Genomic DNA, 23,752 nt, shown 5'->3' on the forward strand with positions numbered 1-23,752 from the left:
ATAGGGGAAAAAAATAACACAATGTATTTGATAGTTTTTTTTTTTTAAGATTTTATTTATTTATTCATGAGAGACACGGAAAGAGAGCCAGAGACACAGGCGGAGGGAGAAGCAGGCTTCCCGGGGAGCCTGATGCGGGACTCCATCCCACTGATAAAGTTTCTTAAGCAGGATGGCAGATCTAGAAAATGACATATTAAGAACTTCAAGAAACTGTACCAACAAAACTAATAACATGAAGCTCAAATTATTTCATGAACATAGGTGCAAACTCAAGTCAACCACGTAGCAAATACTTCTATCAATATCTGTATCAGATGCTGCCATTTATCTCTCAGATCCCCCATTCAAGACTAACACTATTTTCCCAGCTATCAGGAATGTTAGCTTTTGACAACCCACAGCTAAGTTGATGCTTCACCTAAGGTTATGTACCCTCATTCTGGTGTCAGCCCATATCCGATGACTGGTCAGTGCCGCGGTACAAAGGCCCTTACCTCACCTGGAGACAAGTCTGGAGGGCAGTCCTGGCTCCAGCGCCATCTGCAGTTAACTTCGGGAATGGAAGATGAGTGAGAGATGCGGATTGGTACCTATAGGGCTCCCAACTGTACTTTTAAGATTCTATTTCTTAAACAAAGTGGCCAGTACTGAGATCTTCATTATATTATATGCTATCCCTCTGTGTGTTTCTGAAATATTTAATGATAAATAAATAATTTTAAAATAAACTGATATCAAGAGCTTGTGTTTTTAACCAAATAGATGAGTTCACATTCCACTGATTTATCTCGTTGTCTCATTAACTTGACAAATCACAACTCACTAATCCTCTGTTTCCTTACCTATCATAAGAATAAGAATTCTGTTTGCCTCTTTACAGTGTCTTTAAAGAAGCTCAATGTATGCAAGTTAGAAAATAAAATTTGGGGGAAGAGAAGATCAGCAGAATACAATGTTGAAGAGATGGGAACAGATATAAAACCAGCTAGTGTGGAATTTATTTATTTTTAAATTTTTATTTATTTATGATAGTCACAGAGAGAGAGAGAGAGAGAGAGAGAGAGAGAGAGAGGCAGAGACACAGGCAGAGGGAGAAGCAGGCTCCATGCGCCGGGGGCCGACGTGGGATTCGATCCCGGGTCTCCAGGATCACGCCCTGGGCCAAAGGCAGGCGCTAAACTGCTGCGCCACCCAGGGATCCCTAGTGTGGAATTTTAACCAGTAAAGTTCATGGAGAGATTTGAGCTCTGTAGTAATTATCTGAAAAATTCAGAGAAGAGCAATAAGCGTATGCATTGGATGAGGATAGAGTAGTGGTCTCCTTTGGAGATGCTTTTTTTTTTTAAGGAAAATGGGTGCCTAGGGAAAATTCAAAACACCGTGTGGATGAGATGGTGGCAAAACATTTATAGAAAGACAGGGGATCTCAGGAGGATTGACTGGCTGATTGATTGATTGATTTTTAAAGTATAATTAACATTAGCATTAGTTTCAGGTATATAATATAATGATTCAACAATTCTATACATTTCTCAGTGCTCATCAAGATAAATATACTCTTAATTCCCCCTTTATCTATTTTATCATCCTTCTACCCCATCCGCTCTAGCAACCACCAGTTTGTTCTCCATATTTAAGAATCTACTTTTTTGTTTGTATTTTTTTCTTTGCTTGTTCATTTGTTTTGTTTCTTTAAATCCACATATGAGTGAAATCATAAGGTATGTGTCTTTGACTTATTCGACTTAGCATCATACCCTTTAGGTCCACTCATGTTGTCACAAATGGAAAGAGATCTCATTCTTTTTTTATTAGCTGTAGTTTAAAAACAATTAAAAAATGTTTAGATTCTTAATTTAAAAAAATTGGAAAAATGAGTGGGTCCTGCTACAACAAAAACAATACATGAAAAAAATAAAGTTTAATTTACAATGAAAAAGGCTTTACAGAGAGTTGGTGCAAGAATTGGTTGGGAGAGATATGATCTGTAGAAGGTAGATAAGGATGAGTTTGCAGGGCCCTGGTGATGGCAGGAGGTTGCACACAGAAAGATATGTTTGGAGACCCAGGAGGGCATATGTGAGAGGTAGAAGGAGGGGTTAGGGATGTGTTAGTGTTAGTTTTGAGATAGTGGTAAGATCTGCATGGATTGGACTGGGAATGGTGTTGGCTATCCACCCCTTTTTCCTCAGAGTCTAGACTGGAAATTTCCTTTCTTGGCTTGCTTATCCTGTTAGGACAATGCAGACATTCAGAGGTAAAAACTGTAGTCCTATTGGTTACCTTTGACTTTCATGTCCTGTGATACTAACAAGAGAGAAACCTAGACTGTCAAATACCTCTCAGGACACTGACATCACATTCTTTAACTTGAAGAGATATCTTTAGGCTACAGAGATTCTCAACCCTGGTTACACATTAGAATCCCTTGGATGTTTAAAAAAAATAACTGTGCCTAGGCAGCCACCCTCAGAGATTCTCAAATATTTGTTCTGGAGTGGAGCCCATGTACAGTTCTATTTAAAAACTTAGGGGATCCCTGGGTGGCGCAGTGGTTTGGCGCCTGCCTTTAGCCCAGGGCGTGATCCTGGAGACCCAGGATCGAATCCCACGTCAGGCTCCCGGTGCATGGAGCCTGCTTCTCCCTCTGCCTGTGTCTCTGCCTCTCTCTCTCTCTCTCTCTCTCTACCATAAATAAAATAAAAATTAAAAAAAATAAAAATTAAAAAAAAAAACTTGGCAAGTGATTCTAATTTGCAGCACTGATAGGGAGACACTGATCCAGAACCTCTCAACTCTCAGTCTACCTGCATATAGCTTCTTACATCTGATCCTGAAACCATGAAATCAAAAACTTGAAATCTGGGGACTGGATCTTAGAATTGTAAGTGGTCCTCATGGACTCAAAACTTGAGAACCACTGCCTTAGGACTGAAACATCTGTTCATTCAGAAGAAAGTATTTTAGTCTTAACCCTTAAAAACCATTTAGATGGGGAGTACCTGGGTGGCTCAGTGGTTGAGCATCTGCCTTTGGTTCAGGTTGTGACCCCAGCATACTGGGATGGAGTCCCACATCAGGCTCCCCCGAGGGAGCCTCCTTCTCCCTCTGCCTATGTCTCTGCCTCTCTCTCAATCTCTCTCTTTCTGTATCTCATGAATAAATAAATAAGTACAATCTTATAGAAAAAAAGTTTAGATAGATTTTCCAAGAGGAAACAGAATGAAGCCCAGCATCATTTTATTTGATTCCCACCCATCAAATTCCATGAATTCAGTAAGCTCCTTTGGGAATTAGCATGGTCCGCTCACTCTTCAGTCAAACTGAAGGATGGTCCTTTGAGAATCTGTTTTCAGAGATCTTTGAGCTTGGCTACAATAAAGGACTTTGGCTCTAACTGGCATCCTGTTCTCTGATTTCTTTTCTCAAACAAACATTTGACTTCACACAGAGCCTTTACTGTTGATCATAAAAAACCTCTGCTTTGTTGGTTGGCTGCCTAATTGAGTCTCTCTTCTCATCAGACAATCTGTTACTTCCTAAAGAGTGAGACTTTTGAAACACACACATGATAAGAGCAATTGCCTTTTCCTCAGGAGTCCTTGGATGTGTAAGCTCAACTCACAAGACAAGACTTGTCTATATCGAAAGGACACACTTCGGCAATAAGCTTCAGTCTAGCAATGGAATGACTGAATGACTTGTTACACACTCCAGAAATAAATGTCAATATAACAAATAGAATTGCTGAAGTACCTTCAATAATATTTTAAACTGTATCTATACAACAGCTCATATAGGAAAATAAGCTCTAACATATTTCTTTGGTGAATGAAGAGTATGAAGTTTGGAGAGGTAAACTAATTTAGTCACATAAGCTCAGAAACATAGTTGTGTGATTGAGACTTGAATCTAGTTCATACTGAAACAGAGTCTGGGTTCTATTTACATTAACACATTGCCCTGTGCAATATAGTGAGGATTCCATCCTGAAACTCAGTTCCTGAGTTTCTTTGTAGAAATTGTCAGAGTTTCAGTTATCCTATCTATAAAAATGCAACTGTGTCTAGACAAAGGATTACAAACTAAAAACTTTCCAAGTACATCCAAACTAAAACCTAATTTTATTTGGAAAACTCATGTTATGTATGCACTTAGGAAGGGTGTGGTAGTCAATACTACTACTTTTTTAAAAAAAATTTATTTATGATAGTAACACAGAGAGAGAAAGAGAGAGAGAGAGGCAGAGACACAGGCTCCATGCACCGGGAGCCCGACGTGGGATTCCATCCTGGGTCTCCAGCATCGCGCCCTGGGCCAAAGGCAGGCACTAAACCGCTGCGCCACCCAGGGATCCCGTTAATACTACTATTAACCAAACACATCTAACTCACCTCCTCTGACACATAATTAGATTGCTCTTCTTCACTCCCTTGTATTTATTTATATCTGTGCAAGTTGCTTTGGCCAATTAAACACAACAAAGGTGAGAGCCAGTGCACAATTTGACACGTTCTTGTTTTCTGTGTGTCATGGTAAGTGACAGCATTTGAGATGGTGGTTGCTTCATTAGTCTGGGTCAAGGAGTGAGAAACATGGATCAGAGTCCATAGCCAACTCATAGCAAACATGCAGCATCAATAGGAAATAGCCATATACTGTTAGAAGTTTCTAAAATTATGGAGGTTGTTTGTTGCAATAGCATATGCCAGGCTATGCCTGACTGCCATAGATAGAGATTGCTGCCTAGTAGTGAGTTCTACATTACAACATCAAAAATCCAAAATTAACAGCAATCATAACTGAATATCCGTTGCATTTCCCCTGGTCATTTGGCAAGTGGTAAGTAAACGTCTATCAAAAGCTAGAGGACTCGTTTTCTATCTTACTCAGTAGCAATCATTTGGTAAAAATATTACCTGCAGTAACTGGAAGAAGTCAGAAGACAAATACTAGTACCAAGCTATCACATGAAAGAAGCTCTAAAAACATCAAGTCGTTTGAGAAAAGAAATGAAAGGGAATAGAAAGAGTTGTGAAATTCAAGGATTTGTAGCATTGGAAGAAGTAGTTGCTTCTTCATCCAGAAGAGCTGAAGCATAAAACCTAAAAAGCTTTTGAAAAACAATTGGCTAAACACAGCCTTACAACAAGGATCAAATGGAGAGCATGATTGGACTAAGATGATTTGGTGGGACTCAGTATATCCCTTAATTGGACAAATTGGCTCAGAGAAGAGTGGACAAGAAGGGCTTATTGAAACTTGCTGTGCTTAAATTAAGGTCCCTACAAATAAATCAAGAATGCAGGAGTAAGAATCATGGGGTTGAGAAAGTGAACACGCACACACAGAGACCACAAACACACACACGTATATACATAACCTAGGAAGTATAACTAGAAAACAACTCCAAAGAGTTCTGATTAGGATATAATACATCATTGGCTCTCCTGACTCTCAGCTTTGTGTCTGTAGATCTTAGTATTTCTCAGCCTCCAAAATTGTGTGAGCCAATTCTGCATAATAAATATTTTTTTCTTTCTCTCTCTATACATCTTATTGGTTCTATTTCTCTGGAGAACCCTGACTAATATTCCTTACAAATTTTTATGAGAGTTATATAGCCAAAGAAGCTTGCAGCATGTACTAAGCAATGTGTGATCATATTTATTGGAAAATGCAATAAAATGTAAGCTGATTTTGAAAACATTATCACTAATTATATTATTGTTACTTAAGAATGCTAGCCAGGATCTCAGAGTTCTGGGATAGAGCCTCATGTCTGGTTCTCTGCTCACCGGGGAGTCTGCTTCTCCCTCTCCCTCTCAAATGAATAAATAAAATCTTAAAAAAAAAAAAAAAAAAAAAAGGAATCCTAGCCAGTCTGTGAGTGCTTCCCACTTTCTTTGGTCAATCCAAGTAAGTGTGTTTTTTTGGTAATATTAGCAAATATTATTACCTAACTAGTTGAATTGAAGGTTCATCTTCTAAGTGCTTTGCTAATATCTGCCTGAGTTATATTTAATAAATAAAACAGCAAAGTCATTCTTTCAATTTTTTGAATGATACTTCAAAAACATCAGAAAATCACCATTTTAAAATGTGTACTCTGTGTATCTAGTAATGACTTCTTTATTCCATCTGAGTTGTGAAGAATATATATTAAGGGTATGTCAAACAACAAAAATGTACTTTTCTGAGGAAGAAATTTGTTTACTGTGGTTCTTCTTGAGTAGAGGTTTAAATCACCTCAATTTAAATCAAAATCAGCTGCCAAATATTTTTAAGTCTATGAATAAAATATTGGATAGTGTACAGAGTGATGTTGATTAAAATTACTTTTGTTCTTCACCTCAAACTTCTCTGAAAATTTGCCAACCTCTATTTGCTCATTACTTAGTGTACACTAACGTCCTTTATTTCACATCATCAGAGAGTGGGGCTTCACCCCCAATAAGCCATGTTTCTAAAAAAGTTAACTAACATCTTTTTATACTAAACTTTTTTAAAAATTGCCATTCCTTTCTTGGATGGGACGCTTATTAACTACATAGCACTCTAGCATTCTTTAAGTACTGAAGATACATAAGCACTGCAATGCTTGTGCATGTTCTTGCTAGTTCAAGGTCAACTTTGACAAATTTTCACTTTCATACTCCACAGAATTACAATGCAAGAACTCTTGAGGTAAGTGCAGATCTGCTTGCCCTTACTCTAAATGATCCCAAACTATTGGGTGTTGCATTTCTTTTACTAGATTCATTGTTCCTTACCCTACTGGAAGCAATTTTTTTATTTTTAAGACAAAGAGAGAGTGTGAGTGGGGGCGGCAGAGAGAGAGAGAGAGGGAGAGAAAGAATTTTATTTTAAGCAGACCCCATGCCCAGCATGGAGCCTGATGCAGGGTTCCATCTCACAACCTTGAAAGCATGATCTGAGTGGAAATGAAGAGTTGGATGCTCAACCAACTGAGCTACCCAGGCACCCTTCTACTGTAAGCAATTTTATCCATATGCTGTCAGTTCATCCAGATTTTAGTCATAGATAAAAATCAGTATGTTTACTGTGGAGAAAGAAAGCAGAAAACTCAGTGAGAAAGTGCTGAGAAAATTTTTCTTAAAGATTTTATTTCATGACTTATTTGCCAGATTGTTGCAGAAGCTTTAACTGTGGTATTTTTGTGTTAGTTCAAGACGACTTTTGTTGTTATTGTTATTATAGGGGTGGGTTAGTTTCTTTGTTATTGTAAAGTTTTAAGCATGTAGGGTCCTTTGCAAAAATTGTTTAAGAACTGTTGGTCTAACACATGTATGTCCTACAGTCTAACCTCATGATGCTAGACGATGCTAGTTTTACAGGATAACGTAGACGATGCTAGTTTTACAGGATATTACTAGGTGATATACAAAAATAAGGCTTTGTAGTCAAAGAAACTTTGAAAATATAAAGTTAAAGTTATTATATTACAGGACACTGATATGCAATTTTGGACTACACATTTCTATTTGCAGAGTCATGAATATGATGATGCACATCATAGATTACCAAGAGAGATCACTGCTAGGATACCCATATCTTGTTGACCCAGTATAGTCTTGGATCATATAGGTTATCAATAATAAAAGCCCTTACTCACTCTTTAAAAGAGTTTTTAATAAATTTTGTACTCCTTCACTCATTTCTCCCACTCCCAAACCCCCACCTCTGGAAACTACCAATCTGTTCTCTGTACCTATGAGCTCGTTTTTTAAAAAATAATTATTATTTAGATGGCACATATAAAAGAGATTATATAGTGTTTGTCATTCTCTGTCTTATTTTACCTTAGCATAATACCTTTGCAGTCCATCTATTGTCTCACAAATAGCAAGATTTTATTCCTTTTATATGGCCAAATAATATTTCCTGTGTGTGCCTGTGTGTGTGTGTGTGTATGTGTATCACATAATTTTTTTAATCCATTCATCCATCAGTGTACACTTAGATTGTCACCATATCTTGGCTATTGTAAATAACGCTGCAATAAGCATGGAGGGGCATGTATCTCTTCAAGTTAGTGTTTTAGAGTTTTCAAAAAAATAACCAAAAGTGGAATTGCTGGATCACATGGTAGTTCTATTTTTACTTTTTGAGGGCCCTCCATACTGTTTTCCATAGTGGCTACACCAATTAACATTCCCACTAACAGTGCATAAGTGTTCCTTTGCTCCACATCCTCCCCAACACTTGTTATTTTTATCATTTTGGTCCTGGGTGTGAGACGAGAACTGACTGTGGTTTTGATTTGTATTTCCCTGAGGATTAGTGATGTTGAGGATTTCTTCATGTCCTATTGGCCAGCTGTACGTCTTCTTTGGAAAAAATGTGTTTAGACTTCTGCCAATTTTTAAATTGGATTTTCCTTCCTTCCTTCCTTCCTTCCTTCCTTCCTTCCTTCCTTCCTTCCTTCCTTCCTTTTTCTTTGCTCTACCCATTTTTTAAGGTTTATTTATTTATTTGAGGAGAGGGACAGGTGCAGAAGGAGAGAGAATCTCAAGCAGACTCCACACCAAACTCAGAACCCAATGCAGGGCTCAATCTAGTGACCCTGAGATCACAACCGGAGCCAAAAACCAAGAGCTGGATGCTTACCCAACTGAGCCATCCAGGTGCCCATTATTTTGAGTTTTTATTATAAATGGATGTTGAATTTTGTCAAGTGTTTTTTCTGTATCTATTGAGATGATCATATAATTTTTATCCTTCATTTTGTTAATGCAATGTATCACATTGCCTCATTTGCTGATTTTGAACTATCCTTGCATCTCTGGAATAAATTCCATTTGATCATGGAGTATGACTTTTGGAATGCATTTTTGCATTCAATTTACAAATATTTTGTTGAGGATCTTTACATCCATGTTCATCAGAGATACTGGCCTGTAATTTTCTTTTCTTGTGGCATCTTTGTCTAGTTTTGGTCTGAGAGTAATGCTGGCCTCATAAATTGAGCTTGGAAGAGTTCTCTCCTCTTCTATTTTTTGGAAGAGTTTGAGAAGGATTGGTATTAATACTTCTTTGAATGTTTGGTAGCATTTATCAGTAAAGCCATCTGATGGTCCTGGACTTTTGCTTGTTGGGAGGTTTTTGATAATTGGTTCAATCTCCTTATTTTTCATTACTATATCATAATATTAATTCAAGATGACTTTTTGATATTATAGTGGTTGGCTAGCTTTGTCTTATTTTAATATGGTAAAATTACCTAATGTAAAACTTAACATTTTAACCATTTTCGAATGTATAATTTTGTGGCATTAAGCACATTCATGTTGTTGTGTAACCTTCACCACTATCCACCTCCATAATTTTTCATCATCTCAAATATAGAACTCTGTACCCGTTAAACAATAACTCTCACTAGTCTTCCCTCTAGTCCCTGGTAATCATTCTTCTACCTTCTATCTCTGTGAATTTACCCATTCTAGGTGCCTCATATGAGTTAGGACAAAGTATTTATTTCTCTTAGCATAAGGTTTTCAAGGTTCATCCATATTGTAGCATGTATCAGAATTTCACTCCTTTTTAAGATTAAACAATATTGCATTGTATATGTTTACCAGATTTTGTTTAGCCACTTATCTATCATTGGATATTTTGGGTAGTTTCCACATTTTGGCTATTGTGACTAATGCTGCTAGTAACATTGTAATACAAGTCCCTAGTTTCAAATTTTTGGGGGGGTTGTATATCCAAGAGTGGAATTTCTGGATCATATGGTGACTCTATGTTTATCTTTTTGAGAAACTGCCAAACTGATTTTCCTAGCTGCTGTATCCTTATACATTTTTTACTTGTGATGTCTAAAGGTTCCAATTTCTCATCCTCATTGATACTTGTTATTTATTATTTTTAAAATATCAGTTAACATATAGTGTAATATTAGTTTCAGGTGTACAATGTAGTGATTCAATCAGTGCTTGTTATTTAAATTTAAAAAATAACAGCTGTCTTAAATGAGTGTGGAGTGATAGTTTAGATGACCTTTGAGTAATATAGTTTTAAATGTTAATTGATCAGGCTAAGAGTTATGAGGATATACAGCATCTGAACAATGTTCAAATTCAAAGTTCAAGTTTACTCATCTTCAGCTAAAATTTCCCAGATATAAAATAAAACTAAGATGTACCCAGTAACTGTATAAATATTGTACCATTCACTGTGTTGAGAGACCTACTAGGCATAAGAGTTGTCAAATGCTCATGATGAATTCCAGCGTATTTGGGAAATTAGGCAAATGGCTCTTTAGATGTGAGTGATATTATCTTATCTTGAATTCTTCATTTCAGAACTTTTAAGGTAGTTTGACATGTACCATCACATTTGATAGAGTCTTTTCTTTGTGTGTAAAATAGTGATGTTTATTCTGAGAGGTCAGTATGTAAAACCGAAAAGTGTATCAACTCAATTATTCCTAATGGCTCCATCTAACTCACAAAAATCCTTCAACCTCCAGGACATCTGACCACTGTATTTTGTATGGATATGCTCTTTGGAACTGAATGGTCTTCAAATATAACATCCTAAATGTTCTACTTCTGTCCTCACCCTTCCTTCTCTCTTACAGTGAGAAGGAAGAAATCTGGCTTGGTCCATGGTCTGTCTCCATTAATTAATCATCCTACTCTACCTCTGGGCCAGGAGACCACACCCTCCTCCTTAGGACAAGCTTCAGCAGCCTCTAGCAATGACTTCTATTTTGGTTCCAAGCTCTACCTGTCAACCTACCCTGGATTAATATAACAATCTCAAATTGCAGAGGTTCAGAAAGTTGGTCTTTCTATTAGTGCTCCTATTATGTATCTCCTTTCAAAGAGAGAGTAATCCAAGGACAGATAGAGCTGAGCTTCTTGGTTAGAATTTCAAGTTTCCTGAATCTTAGGTTAGTGGTCCTCCTATAAGTATAGAAAATTTCTTACAACAGTAGAATTCGTCTTTCTTTTTTTTTTTTTTTCTGGGCCAAGACTAAAAGCAAGAAAGCTATGCTAAAATAACTTTTTAAAATCACTTTTTAAAGATTTTATTTATTATTTGAGAGGGGAAGAGAGAGAGGGAGGGAGAAGCAGGCTTCTTGCTGATCCCAGGACCCTGGGATCATGACCTGAACCAAAGGCAGCCTCCTAACCATGTAACCAATGAAGCTACCCAGGTACCCTAAAATCACTTTCTAATTTCCTCTGTAAGGCAGATGTCTTTAATTAGGACAGTAAAAGTTAGAACAAAAGTTCTGACTATAAATTTAGATTTTTCTTTTTTTTTCTGACTTAATATTTGTTCAGTACAAGTTTATCCTGAGATTTGCTACTAATATTGTGCTTTTAAGCCTCATTGTTTTCTCATGTATCTTTTATTTAACCAAATAAATTAAGAGGATAGATATACTTATGAGCTGAAACTCCAAATGTAATCCCCCATAACTTAATAATATTGCAGTCTGGCCATGTCTCTCGAATTCCAAATATTTATCTTAGGGACAATCTTTCTTTGCCTAGCAAATCAGAGCCAGACTTCAAATTGGCAGGCAACCAAACTCTCCTAGGTGACTTTGATCCCTGAAAGAATGACTGCCTTTAAAAGGCTCATGTTTTATTAGAAGATGTGATTAAAACATGAAAGCAAGTGGTGAAATCATGGCCAGGGAAACCGTCTGAATATACGGTCCACTCTCTAGAGAGGACTGATTTGAGGTCTATTAAAATGAAATTATGCTGAGCCATAATGCAGGGCAGTTGTGCTAGGAGGCACATTACAGAGCATTTCCATATGCACTGCAACACTATATCCATGAGTGATCACACTGGCAGGTTTGTATGGACCAGCCCATATATATAGAGAGGTCGCTTCTGCCCATAGAACAGTCTCTTACCTAGCCTTTAATAAACAATCTTTGGTCTCTACCTTCAGCCTTCAGCCTTCTCTGATCCTTAGGCGGGATATTTAACATTCTCCCACTGTCCTCTGTGAGTATCTTTGCCAAGACCCTTACTATGCTTGAGTGTAAATGTTAACTTTCTTGTATGTCACACTTGGGAGATTGTGAACTCCTTAAGAACAGGAAATAAATTTCATATGCTTTTATATCCTTAGTTCCTAACATAAGAGAAGGTACTCAATAAATATTTGTTGAAGGAATGAGGATAAACTGTGGGCAAAATTCCATGAATTGATTGGCTCAGTTGGTCTCCTGTCTGTGCACTATCTTTTTTATGGTACTTAGCATATGCCTTTGTAAATATTTAGTGACTTACCTGTCACCTTGCCATGCTGTAAACACCTGCAGGGCAGGAATGGTAAGACATGCATCCATATGCTCCACATACCTCCTGATAGTAAGGGCTCAGCCTGTGTTTGTTGAAGGGCATCATGACCTGCTGCCACCTCCACCCCAGCATGATTTTGCATCACTTGTCACCTCTCCCTCTATGTTGGGTTACACAAAATATCTTCCAGGTGGCTCTCTTTTGCCTCTATTTGCACTTGCTATTCCCTCTTCTACCCTGAATGCTACTCTCATTTACTCCTCACTGAACTCCTAATTTCCCTTAGGTCCAGCTTATACATTTCATCTTTCATATGGATTTGCCTGGCAGTCCTCTCAGATTGAGCTAGATGGTCCTCTGGCACGCTCAGGCAGTCACTTGTGTTTGCACTCTCATCACCTTTATTCTACTATGACATTCCTTTGGAATGAAACATCTTTTTTTTCTGAACTACAAAGTCCATGGACCTTGCTCTTCAATTGCCCAGTGCCCACCACATGTATTACATATGAAAGAAACATTTTTTGAAGAAATAACATTCAGGGGTGCCTGGGTGACACAGTCGGTTAAGTGATGTGGTGCTTTGATGGGTTGTGAGATCAAGGACAAGCTTAGCGTGGAGTCTGCTTGAAGATTCTCTCCCTCTGCCCCTCCGCCCACTTGTGCATGCTCTCCCTCCCTCTTGCTCCCAAAATAAATAAATACATCTTTAAGAGAAAAAAAAGAAATAACATTCAAATTTTCCCACAACCTGGCCCCACCCTTCCATTTGCCGAGCTTCCCACTGTTCTCCAACTCAATGGCTGTATCCCATGACATTATAGTCCAGTTCCTCCCTTACAGTTCTGCCTGGAATGTCTTGTCACTTCCTTCTAACTCTGCTTAAAGCCTGTGTCTCCAATAAATTTTCCTTGGCTTCATCAGCACCCATTTATTACTTGATCTTCAGAAATCTATTATATTACTACCCATACCCCATATATTATATCCTAAGGATATTCCATCTGATGCTGCTTGTTGAATGTGGCATTTGTCTTCTTGACCAGAACATTTGCTTTGGTAGCTTCCATGTGGCACTGGCTCTTCTCTATGGCTCCCCTTCACACACCAGTTAGTTCAAGCTGGGCTAGACCAGAGTCCATAAACACATAAAAATCCGGTATTACAATATATGTGTGAAGGGAAATAGAAGGCATGAAACACCTTGTAAAAATTGTTTTTGATATTGTGAAAGAAACATCAAAATAGTTGTCATGAGCAAAAAATAAGCAAACAAAAACTTCAGGATTTTGTTGGACTTCTCTGCCCTTGTTTTATGGTTTTGTATTGCTTTATACTTTTTATTCTTCACTTTTTTATTTTACAGTATCTTTTGTTTGTTTGTTTGAGACCTTTAGGTTTCTAAATCTAGCCCAGAGACAAGTTATCTTTGACATAGATTTCAGACTATTGTATACCAGCCTGGGAAACAAGAGACCTGAATTCTAGTCCTAAAAGTGTGTCCTTAAGCAGCTGTGTGATCCACTGCAAGTCACATATTCTCTCTGTGACTCCAAAATGGTAGGCGATGTCTGGCTAAATGGCTAGAGTAAAGAAGACACACCTCTCCAAGCCTTCCCTTCAACATTCTCCTCTCCCACACTTATCTTTCCATGAAGCTAGTTACTACAGTTTCATTACCACTTGGGCCAGGCATAGCCTGCATCGAGAAAGCCATATTGATTGTTTTCCACTAACAGATGTTCACTTCCCTTGCCCACTGTGACCCAAAATTTGCTTCTTCAAGATATCATTAAGTATCCCACAAGGATGTCAATTATCTCTTTGTACGTAGTTCATTTGATAAGAGTCTTTACTTTCCTAGTATTCCTTGGTTCCTTGCTACAGACTTCTTTTAAATTATCCCCAAATTGTCATCTCAAATTTTCATCAGATCTCTGTCCTCTAATACATCATAACCTGTACAGGGTGTAACAAAATTCTCTCCCAATAATAAGAACCAGAGCACAAGGTTCAAGAAAAATGATAAGATGGCAAAAAGGGCTTCATTTAAGTTTTGATCAGAGAGACAATATGGACAAGAAAAAGACTGACCTCTTGCTTAAGGAGGAGGATGTCATATTAAAAATGACAAAAAGCTGGGGCACCTGGGTGGCTCAGTCTGTTAAGGGATGGACTCTTAGTTTTGGCTCAGGTCAAGATTTCTGGGTCCTGAGATCGAGTCCCGCACTTGACCTGAGTGTGGAGCTTGCTTATGGTTCTCTCTCTACCTCTTCCTTTGCCTTTCCCCCATTGCTCTTGCACAAGCAAGCAGATATGTCCAATTCTTTCTTCCTGCTTTTGTGTTAAGGATCTGGCTTGCTATTTATTTATTTATTTATTTATTTATTATTTTTATTGATTTATTCATGAGACACACACACACACCCACGGAGGCAGAGACACGGGCAGAGGGATAAGCAGGCTCCATGCAGGGAGCCTGATGTGGGACTCGATCCTGGGACTCCAGGATCACGCTCTGGGCCAAAGGCAGGCGCCAAACCTAGGATCTTGGCTTTAAACCACTAAAGCTTGAGCAGCCACTCAGTGTATCATTGGGAAGAAGGTATGAGAGCATCCAGTACATTTAATAATGAAGTTTTCATATTGATATCTGTGAAATCTTAGGGGTAGAGGGAGTAAAGGATTGCATGTGTATTTTAAGTTGCTGCTGAGAAATCATGAACTGGAAGAGAGCTATGGGAATGAAGGAGGAAACTGGCAGAGAACAGGAACTGTGAGTGTATTCAGAGGTAGCAGCACACCAAGAAGCCAGGAAAAGTTGTGTGGAGTGACTAAGAGGATAGGAGGATACATTTTGGCACCAGCTGGTCCTGGTTTGCATCCTGGTTCTACCACTTTCTAGTTGTGTGGCCTTAGGCAACTGACTTACCTCTGTGTCTTGGTTTCCTGACTATAAGACAGACAATAGTTATCTTTTGTTGATTGATGTGAGCACTAAGTTAATTAATATTGCCAAGCACATGAGCTAGCACCGACCAATGGGTGAACATTCAAGAAATGTTGGAAATATTTCTATTGACATGGTTCTTCTTCAAAATTCTTGAGTGGACAAATAAATAGGTTGCACTTCAGTGTTTAGGAAAGAAAAAGTTGATTTCTAGGCAGCCACATGGTTATCTCATTACCTATTTGGTGATATACAAGGTGACAGATGACTGGAATTCTATAGTAAGTGTCTGCCTACATTCAAGTAGGCATGAAATGGCCCTTCTCATGGTGACTATGTAGACACAGAGAAGACACCTGAAAAACTTATTACAATGTGATATAGAGATAGAACAAATTTCCAAAGCTTATTGATTAATAAAGTGCCACCAAGCTGCAGAATTTTTATGTGTAAGACACAGGATTCTGTTCTTAGTCTTCTCCTGCTTACAGTCCTATCCCATGACCTAATTGAAACATAAAAACAAGGTGATTGGGTCTACATCTTTCACCCAAAGGAGAAGGTTATCAGATAAAGAAAAACAGCTCAAAGATTCTGATTATCTGCAGTGTTAGGACAACACCAAGATAGTTTTAGGGGTTAAATGTAAAATGCTCCTTTTTTTTTTTTTTTTTAAAGGTCAACCGGGATAGAATCATTCATTAGAGTCTCTAGAGATTCTGAATTTAGAAACCAGGCTATATAGCTCAGAGTTAAGTTTGGGTTTCATGTGAAATGTAAAATGTTACATGTAGATTGAAAGATGTGAGAGGTATGGCTTGGCACCAATTCTTTTTTTCCCAATAACCCAAGTCTAATATTAGGGAATGATATCACATGTCAGGGCACTAACAGAAAAACTCCAGATGAAGGAAGGATATACTCCCTCTGTGTTCCCCAGAGGTGGTTAGAACACACATGCAGGCGAAGTACAACCCAACCACTCCAGCACTTGCTATGTGCAAAGCATTGTTTGGGCCACTCTGTACATACGTTGGTGGATTGGAGAATATTGAGTTCTTGATGAGACATTTTAAAACAGAGGCTGAGAAATCAGACAGAGCCCAGAGGAAGTAATCAGGATTGTAAGGAGGTAAGATGCCCCACAAGGGAAGTAAAGATGAAGAGAATATGATCTCCTTTATTTTTAAATATTACCTTGGAAAGGAGAGTGAGGATCAAGAGATGGGTGTCAAAGTGAGGTCTGACTTTAAAAAAATTTTTTAATTTATTTATTCATCACACACACACACACACACACACACACACACACACACACACGTAGAGACATAGGCAGGGGGAGAAGCAGGCTCCATGCAGGGAGCCCAATGTGGGACTTGATCCCAGGACTCCAGGATCACACCCTGGGCTGAAGGCAGGGGCTTAAACCCTGAGCCACCCAGGTGTCCCATGAGGATTGACTTAAAGCAGACCTTATAGTTAAACCAGGGAGAGTTCTCTGACCGCCCAAGGGCCCGGAGCCAAGCTCGAGCATTTCTAGTAGAAGAGCCTGTGACACAGACCATGTGTGATTCAGGTTGGATGACTCCTGGGATTCCTTTCAATTCTGCATCCTGCAGCTCACTATTAAACAAATAGTAATTGAATACTACTTTTAAATGAAAAGAAATAAGATTTAGTGATTTATGACATTCCATCAAGCCATAAAATCTATTCTCACTCTAACACTTCACCAGGTTCCCAAACCACAAATATGCTATTGAAGATAAATCACAATTTTAGATGAAAGCAAAGTAAAATAATGACCTAAAAAATGTATAATATCCAGGAAAATGTACCTCATAACCATTCTTTTTTTCTTCAAGTCCACAAAAAAAGAGACTTCAGGTCTAGCTCCATCTCTCATCTGATTCCATAAATACTCTGTCCCAGGGAACTGAAATAAGGAGCTGCAGTACGATTCCTTGCCCCTGTTTCTCTTTCATCTTCACTGAGGTGGGTTAGTGAAGGAAGGTGATCTGTGCCATCAGGCGCTTCTAGAATATCAAAATCTGGCCCTCCTTAAAAGTCCTTTTTCCTCTTTAAGGTTATAATGCACAGAATAATTTTTTGACGTATGGCTTCTCTACAAACTTTTCTCTTCACTCACTCTATTCTTACAGACCCAGGGTAGAGCACAGGTTTTCAAGCCTTTCCACTGTTACCTGTCACTTCATACTCCAGCCAAAAATGTTTGCTTCCAATGTCTTTTTAAGATAAATTTGCTGCCTAAACTGTACGTGTTCCAAAAATTACTAATAATTCTTCACCATCCTTTTTTCCCTTCTGAAGTAAATAACTTGTTGCAATCAATGAAACTCTGACTCTATTTATAAGGAAGAGGCTGCACCTCTTCCAGCAGATTTTATGATCCTCTGGCATGAAGACAGACCGACAGGATTTTCAGCAAAATTGTGTTCGCATAACTGCTGAAGTAATTAAGCTCACACTGGGACTATCTGTCCTGCTGTCAGGGACTTGGGGGAAGTCCATGGCCCAATTTAACATGGGAATTGCTGGCACTGAGTCTCGGGAATATACTAGATTGTGGGAGTCATTTTTCCTCTGGTAGGTCATTGTCACCCGTAATGAAGTCCGGCCTAATTTGTAACAAAGCAAAGCACATTGAATTCAGGCAGAAACCAGAGCTGCCAAAAGTTCTGTATTCACAGATCAAGAAAAATCAGAGGAACCATGATAACACGGTTCATATTGTGAGCCCTTCCAAGCAGGAGGCCTATAGGATAGCGGCAAGAGTGTGGGCTGTGGGTTTAATTTCTGCCGATGGACTGAGTCTCAGGTCTCCATGATGCTAATGTCTGTGCTGTGTCCATGACATTAAACTGCCTGCTACTCCACCTTTATGCTTACTTGAGAACCTGGAACATAAAGTTTTCATAAATCTGTGTGGAATAAATGAAGAGCCCAAGATGTTGCATGTCGGATTAAAAAGATACCAGCTTAATTCAAGTTCCTGAGCTCCACCTTTGCTGATAACTTCTTGTGGCCTTAGACAAGTCACCTTGGTGGTCGGACCCTTTTTTGTGATCAGTACAGTGGGGCTAACACCATTAGCTCTAATGCATGGAGTTCTTTGAGCACAACATGGAGGCAGGGGTAGTGCAAGCACCTTTGATAAAGCTTTTATTCCAATAAAGGCAACAAAAGCTATTAAGACTCCCAGGCATGGCTAGATGTGGATAGCAGCCTGGGATGTCAGTCTGCTCTGCCAGGGTAGGCTGACTCTGCCCAGGGTAGGCTAACCATGTCCATGTGTGTCCTCTGCCCTATGATGAGGTGCATAAGAAGTGTTTTTTGCCAAAACTGAGGATGCCTCTGCATTAGAGGCATCTTCTTTTTGATACTTCACATATAACTCTTGGACAAGAATTTCCAGCAAAAATATAATAATATAAACACACCTACTGTCACTAGTGTTTCAAACCTACAAGAAGGAGCATTTCTGGAAGAATGGAGGAGACAGGGTACTTGTCGCATAACCAGTGGTAGGAGATGGGAAGAGCAGATGGCACTTGTGTGTGTGTCTCATCCAGCCTAGTTATGTGGTGTGGGCAGCTTCTGATTAGTTAACTTCACGGTCAAAGCAGATCGAGTGTGGACATATGCACAGAAATGCCAGGATCAAAGTTAGCTCCGTGCAATTTTTATTTACTCACTCATTGATTAAACAATTGAGTCACACATTCAAGAAATATTTTTGTTACCTAGTGTATTTGCCAGGCAATGTTTTTGGAACTGGGCATGAAATATTGAAGAAAATAGCAGGATCCAATCTCAGGTTGTACTCGCCTTAGAGTAAGGCAAATAGGCAGCAAAGCAAGCCCACAAACAGAAAAATGTATTTCATATATTCATAAGTTCTCTGATGAAAATAAAACCAAAAAAGTGTCACTTAATTTCTTTCAAACTCAGGTTCATTATCAGTCAAATGGAGTTTCCAATATCAAATCTGTAGGATTCTTGCGAGGAAAGTACCGAGCATGGTGCTTGGCACATGGTGGGTGCTTAATTAATATTAATTCCTTTGAACATTCTCTTTGTTATGATTTTCCTTCTTGCTCTCAATTTTACAATATGCGTGAAAACAATCTGAAATAAAATTTGAAAGATAAAACATCTTAGGAGAGTGGTGAATAGTCTGAAAGATACAATGTAAAGGACAAAGAGTGGTTGTGTCTGTTTGAGTTCTATTTGCCAAGTTTTGAGTTCTGAATTTGAGAATTCAAATGTCTGCTGTTTTGAGGGAGAGAGCAATACAGGTGACTGCCTGTACATGAGTGTCAAGAAGGAGCTTAAGTGGGAGGTGCTTGGGTGGCTCAGTCAGTTAAGCATCTGACTCTTGATTTTGGCTCAGGTCATGGTCTCAGGGTTGTGGAATAGAGCCCTGTGTCAGGCTTCACTCTGGGCATGGAACCTGCCTAAGATTTTCTCTCTCCCTCTCCCTCTGCCCCTCCAACCTCATCCCCCATTCTTGTGCTCTCTTTCTCTCTCAAAAAAAGAGCTTAAGTGGAATCTGGCAACATTTATCTCCTGTTCCCTTTTTGGAAATTTCCCTGAGTCTTACCCAGCTATGGGTAATGAAGGCAAGGTCCTCACTTTTATCCAATGACTCCCCCAAATTGAGTCCATTGCTACACATCTAAAAATTGCTTACATCAATTGCAATAAGGATAGTGGTGCCCACCATTTACTGAGCCCTGATTTTGTGCTAGACCCTGTGTTTTACACAGATGATTTCATTAATTCTTCAAAGAGCCCTTTGAAAGATATACAATCCATCCTTTGCTATGGATGGAGAACTTGGGAGAGGATTTAAGACACTTGACCTATTAAGGAGGTAGCAGAGGCACTATGTGACACCCTCTAGGAATTACCATGATGATTTTTTTTTTTCAGTTTATCATCTTTCTCTAGACTGACCTGGCTCCAGACCTTGATTATTTTTTTTTAAGATTTTATTTTTAAGTAATCTCTAACCTATCATGGGGCTTGAACTTACAACCCTGAGATCAAGAGTCACGTATTCTACCAAATGAAATAGCTAGGTGCCCCTAGATCCTGATTCTTGATCTCTGGTTTGGCTTTTGCCTTTAACTCTCCTAGCATCCCTTGGCTCTGCCAAGTTTATATGTCAGCTCTGTCTAAGTATCCACTTCCCTCCTACATCCCTGGTGTGGGCAGGTTTAAGCAAGGTTAAATTCACTCTAACCTGGATGTGAACCCAATATCTATGGTGACCTAGGCAAACACAGCAAGGCCAGTGTATAATGTTAGGAAGTGGTGGGGACTGTGGCATGGGAAGCACACACTCCACCCTAATGGGGCAGATGCTACTTAGCTTATTTTTAGTTGCCTTATGAGAAAGCAAGTATTGTCAGTGATGCTGAACCTTGGCTTTCCATGTGAAATTTCCTTATTTTTAAGACATAATGCAGTCCAATAAAACACATTCACACATTGATAGGCTGCCAGGTTTTGAGTTCTGAATTTGAGAATTCAAATGTCAAAACATTACTTGGGGGTTGGGGAGCTCAGGCATATAGTTCAAATGCTTGTGATGGCAGGTGTCTTGGCTTTTAGTATGATATAAAGAGGGAAAGAACTATTTATGGTCTTGTAGCTGATCAGTGGCACAGCTGGGATGCCAGGCCCATCTCTCAGCTCTCAAACCAGTGGTTCCTCTGCAGCACCTGCCAACTCTCAGTCACAGTTTAGGCCAGTGCATAAGACTAACCAGAAATAGCCTTCCACACTTCTGATTGGATTTGGAGGTTAAAGAGACAGGGTAAAAAAAAAGGATTGGATTTAGAGGGATTACATGATTGATTCAATGTAGTATTTCCTAAGCTACTGTGTAATTGAAATCATCTTTATAATGTGTTCACTTCTTCAGAAGTACTCAACCTTTGAGGGCCATCACCATTCCTGTACAAATTTAAAAAAAATGTGTTGTTTTTTTTTTTTTTTGGTATTACTTAGAATGAAAAAAAGTTAGCTATGATCTCCAATAATGCTAAAAATCTGAATAGTGTAGAGTAAAACTTTTTCCTTCACACTAATTCCAATGCAGAGATTCCTGGTTGAGTAGAATTTCTCCAAGATCTCAGGAACATAGACTCATTCCACCTTGGGACAGTACTATCCTCACATGTGGCCAGCAATGAGGAAGATTCACACCTGGGGGGCTTTTTGTCACGGTCAGCCTGGGAAAGGAATACATTACTTCTCCCACATTCCGCTAGCCAAAACTGGTTAAATGGCTCACACTTAGATGCAAGGAAGGTAGGAAATAAAACTTTCCTATGTTCCCAGGAATAAAAAAGAAATGGATTGGCAAGCATACAATATTATCTCTATGAAGGAACAATAAATAAATGGAAAAAAGGAGAAGCCAGCATAGTTTCACAAACATGATTTTTTTCCCATTGAAAACTTGGGATTGAATTATAAGGATCAAGTTATATTGCTGGGAACAGATTTATTACTGTAAACCATGCTCAGCAGCAGGCAAAATGCAAGAGGCAGAGGTTGAGGACATAGAAAGCTTCTGTTGGCTGCTTTCAGAAGGACATTCACAGGGATTGTTGGCCCAGACTTTGCTATGTGGTCCTCTGGAGGTTGACTAATGAAAATATTCCAGAACCTGAAAGGCCAACAAATCAGAGACACTTTCTATTTCTATCTCAGCTCCTTGTAGGGAGCAGGGTGTGGAAAAGTTGGCCATTTTCAGAGAATGAACCAATGTCTCCTTCCTGACATTCTCGATTTCTAAAGACACTACTCTGCCATACTGTGGGCTGGGGGTAGGAGTTGTCGGGGGTTTGTTTTACAATTACAAAATATCCCCCCACCAGTTTTTAGAGGATAAAGAAAAATTAGTTAAGAAGTAATGGAAATAAAATGCCCTTTATGCAAATATGATGACTATAACCAGAGGGAAAACATCAGACACACAGTGGTCTTTAATTAAAGAATAGAACAACTAAGCAGACTTGTACAAGAATATCGTCTTTGCAATTAATATTCAGATTAAGTCTTGAGACTCCAGACATATTCTAAATTGAAGTACTTCCTACAAAATTAAAATATCTGTAATTCAGCTTATCCTCAGAAATAGTAAACTGAATTTACTCTGACCTACCTCTAGGTCAGGATATTAGGCACATGATGAACATTTCTCCTCATTTCATTGTGTCTTGGTTCTCAGGCAGAAATTCTCTCAGTAATAGTCATCATCCAAGTGCTGAGAATTCTTAAATTCAGAATCAAGCATTAGAGAGCCTTTAGGAATCTGCTAGGGTGGCTGTAACAAGTACCACAGATTGTGTTGCTTAAACAACAGAAATTTACTTTCACAAGTCTGAAGTCCAAGGTCATGGTGTCAACAGGTTTAACTTCTTCTGAAGGCCTCTCTTTCTGGCTTATAGGTGGCTGCCTTCTCCCTGTGTCCTCACACATCTTCCCTCTATATGTTGGTGTGTCCAAATTTCCTCTTCTCTGAAGGACACCAGTTGTACTGGAATGGAGCCCATCCTAATGACTTCATTTTAATATAATTACTTTTTAAGACCATATTTCCAAATACAGTCGCATTCTGAGGTACTGGAGTTGGGGCTTCAACATGTGAATTTTGAGGGGACTTAATTCAGTCCATAACAGAGCCCTATTTTCCAAACTGTAGACAGTATTCTGTGAGTTTTCTGGGGGTGAGGAGAGAGTTAAAAGGTCAGACAGAAGCTGTGTGTATGTTATCTTCTTGAAGCTTCATTATAGATGACAATGCCTAGAGAAATTCCTTGGGTCCATTAGTTCTCTGAACTGATACAATGTCTATTAGCTAAAGTGAGTTTGAATTTGGTTTATTTTTGCTTGCTACTTGAAGAAAACTGGCCTGTTTACCCACTGTATCTATAGGGAGCTCTGACCCTAACACTTTCCTGTATTGACAAAGACATCTGTTGTTCACTCTCTTCAACCAGAACTCTGAAGTGTCTTATATCAGGGTTTTCTCTCAGGTGTCCCATCTGTCTCATCTGTCTCTCTTTCTTGAGGACTCTTTTCCACTCTTGTCCTAAGTTTCTTCCATAATATCTCTTTCCGTTATGCTTGGAGCAAGCATGACATCATTATAGAAACCTTTCCCTATTCAGACAACTGGGGATATCTTGAGAAAGGAAATTGGGGTGCTAGGGGCTTTGGGGAGGGCAGACACACAATGCAGTTATTTACAGACATAAACTATGCTCTCTTTCAAAATTTTGTTCCAAGTCATGAGAGATGACCCAATCATGCTGTCAGATAAAATCACACTTAATAGTAATATTTTTGGCACACAAATCACTGGAAAGTCAAATAGACAGACACTCATGCTGCCATTTGGTTCCTTTTCACCCCTATGTACTCTCTGCATCCTCTCAAAACCGTATTGGCTCTGCCAAAT

At 38.9% G+C, this 23,752-nt stretch overlaps 1 long non-coding RNA gene across 3 annotated transcripts in view; it reads right to left on the minus strand.

The window, feature by feature from the left end:
* Positions 1-23,752, minus strand: part of LOC140612104 (uncharacterized) — a 74,982-nt gene that overhangs the window by 2,238 nt on the left and 48,992 nt on the right. The window contains exon 6 of one of the 3 annotated variants that reach the window (XR_012013414.1): positions 13,273-13,428. The exons of 1 other annotated variant lie outside the window; for it this stretch is intronic. This is a non-coding gene — a long non-coding RNA (uncharacterized lncRNA). Of the gene's footprint in view, positions 1-13,272; positions 13,429-18,948; positions 19,402-23,752 lie in introns of those variants that run through there. One more of the 3 variants, XR_012013412.1, reaches the window with a different exon arrangement.

Source organism: Canis lupus, chromosome 20, assembly GCF_048164855.1.
Source record: "Canis lupus baileyi chromosome 20, mCanLup2.hap1, whole genome shotgun sequence".
In the NCBI taxonomy this organism is placed as follows: domain Eukaryota; kingdom Metazoa; phylum Chordata; class Mammalia; order Carnivora; family Canidae; genus Canis; species Canis lupus.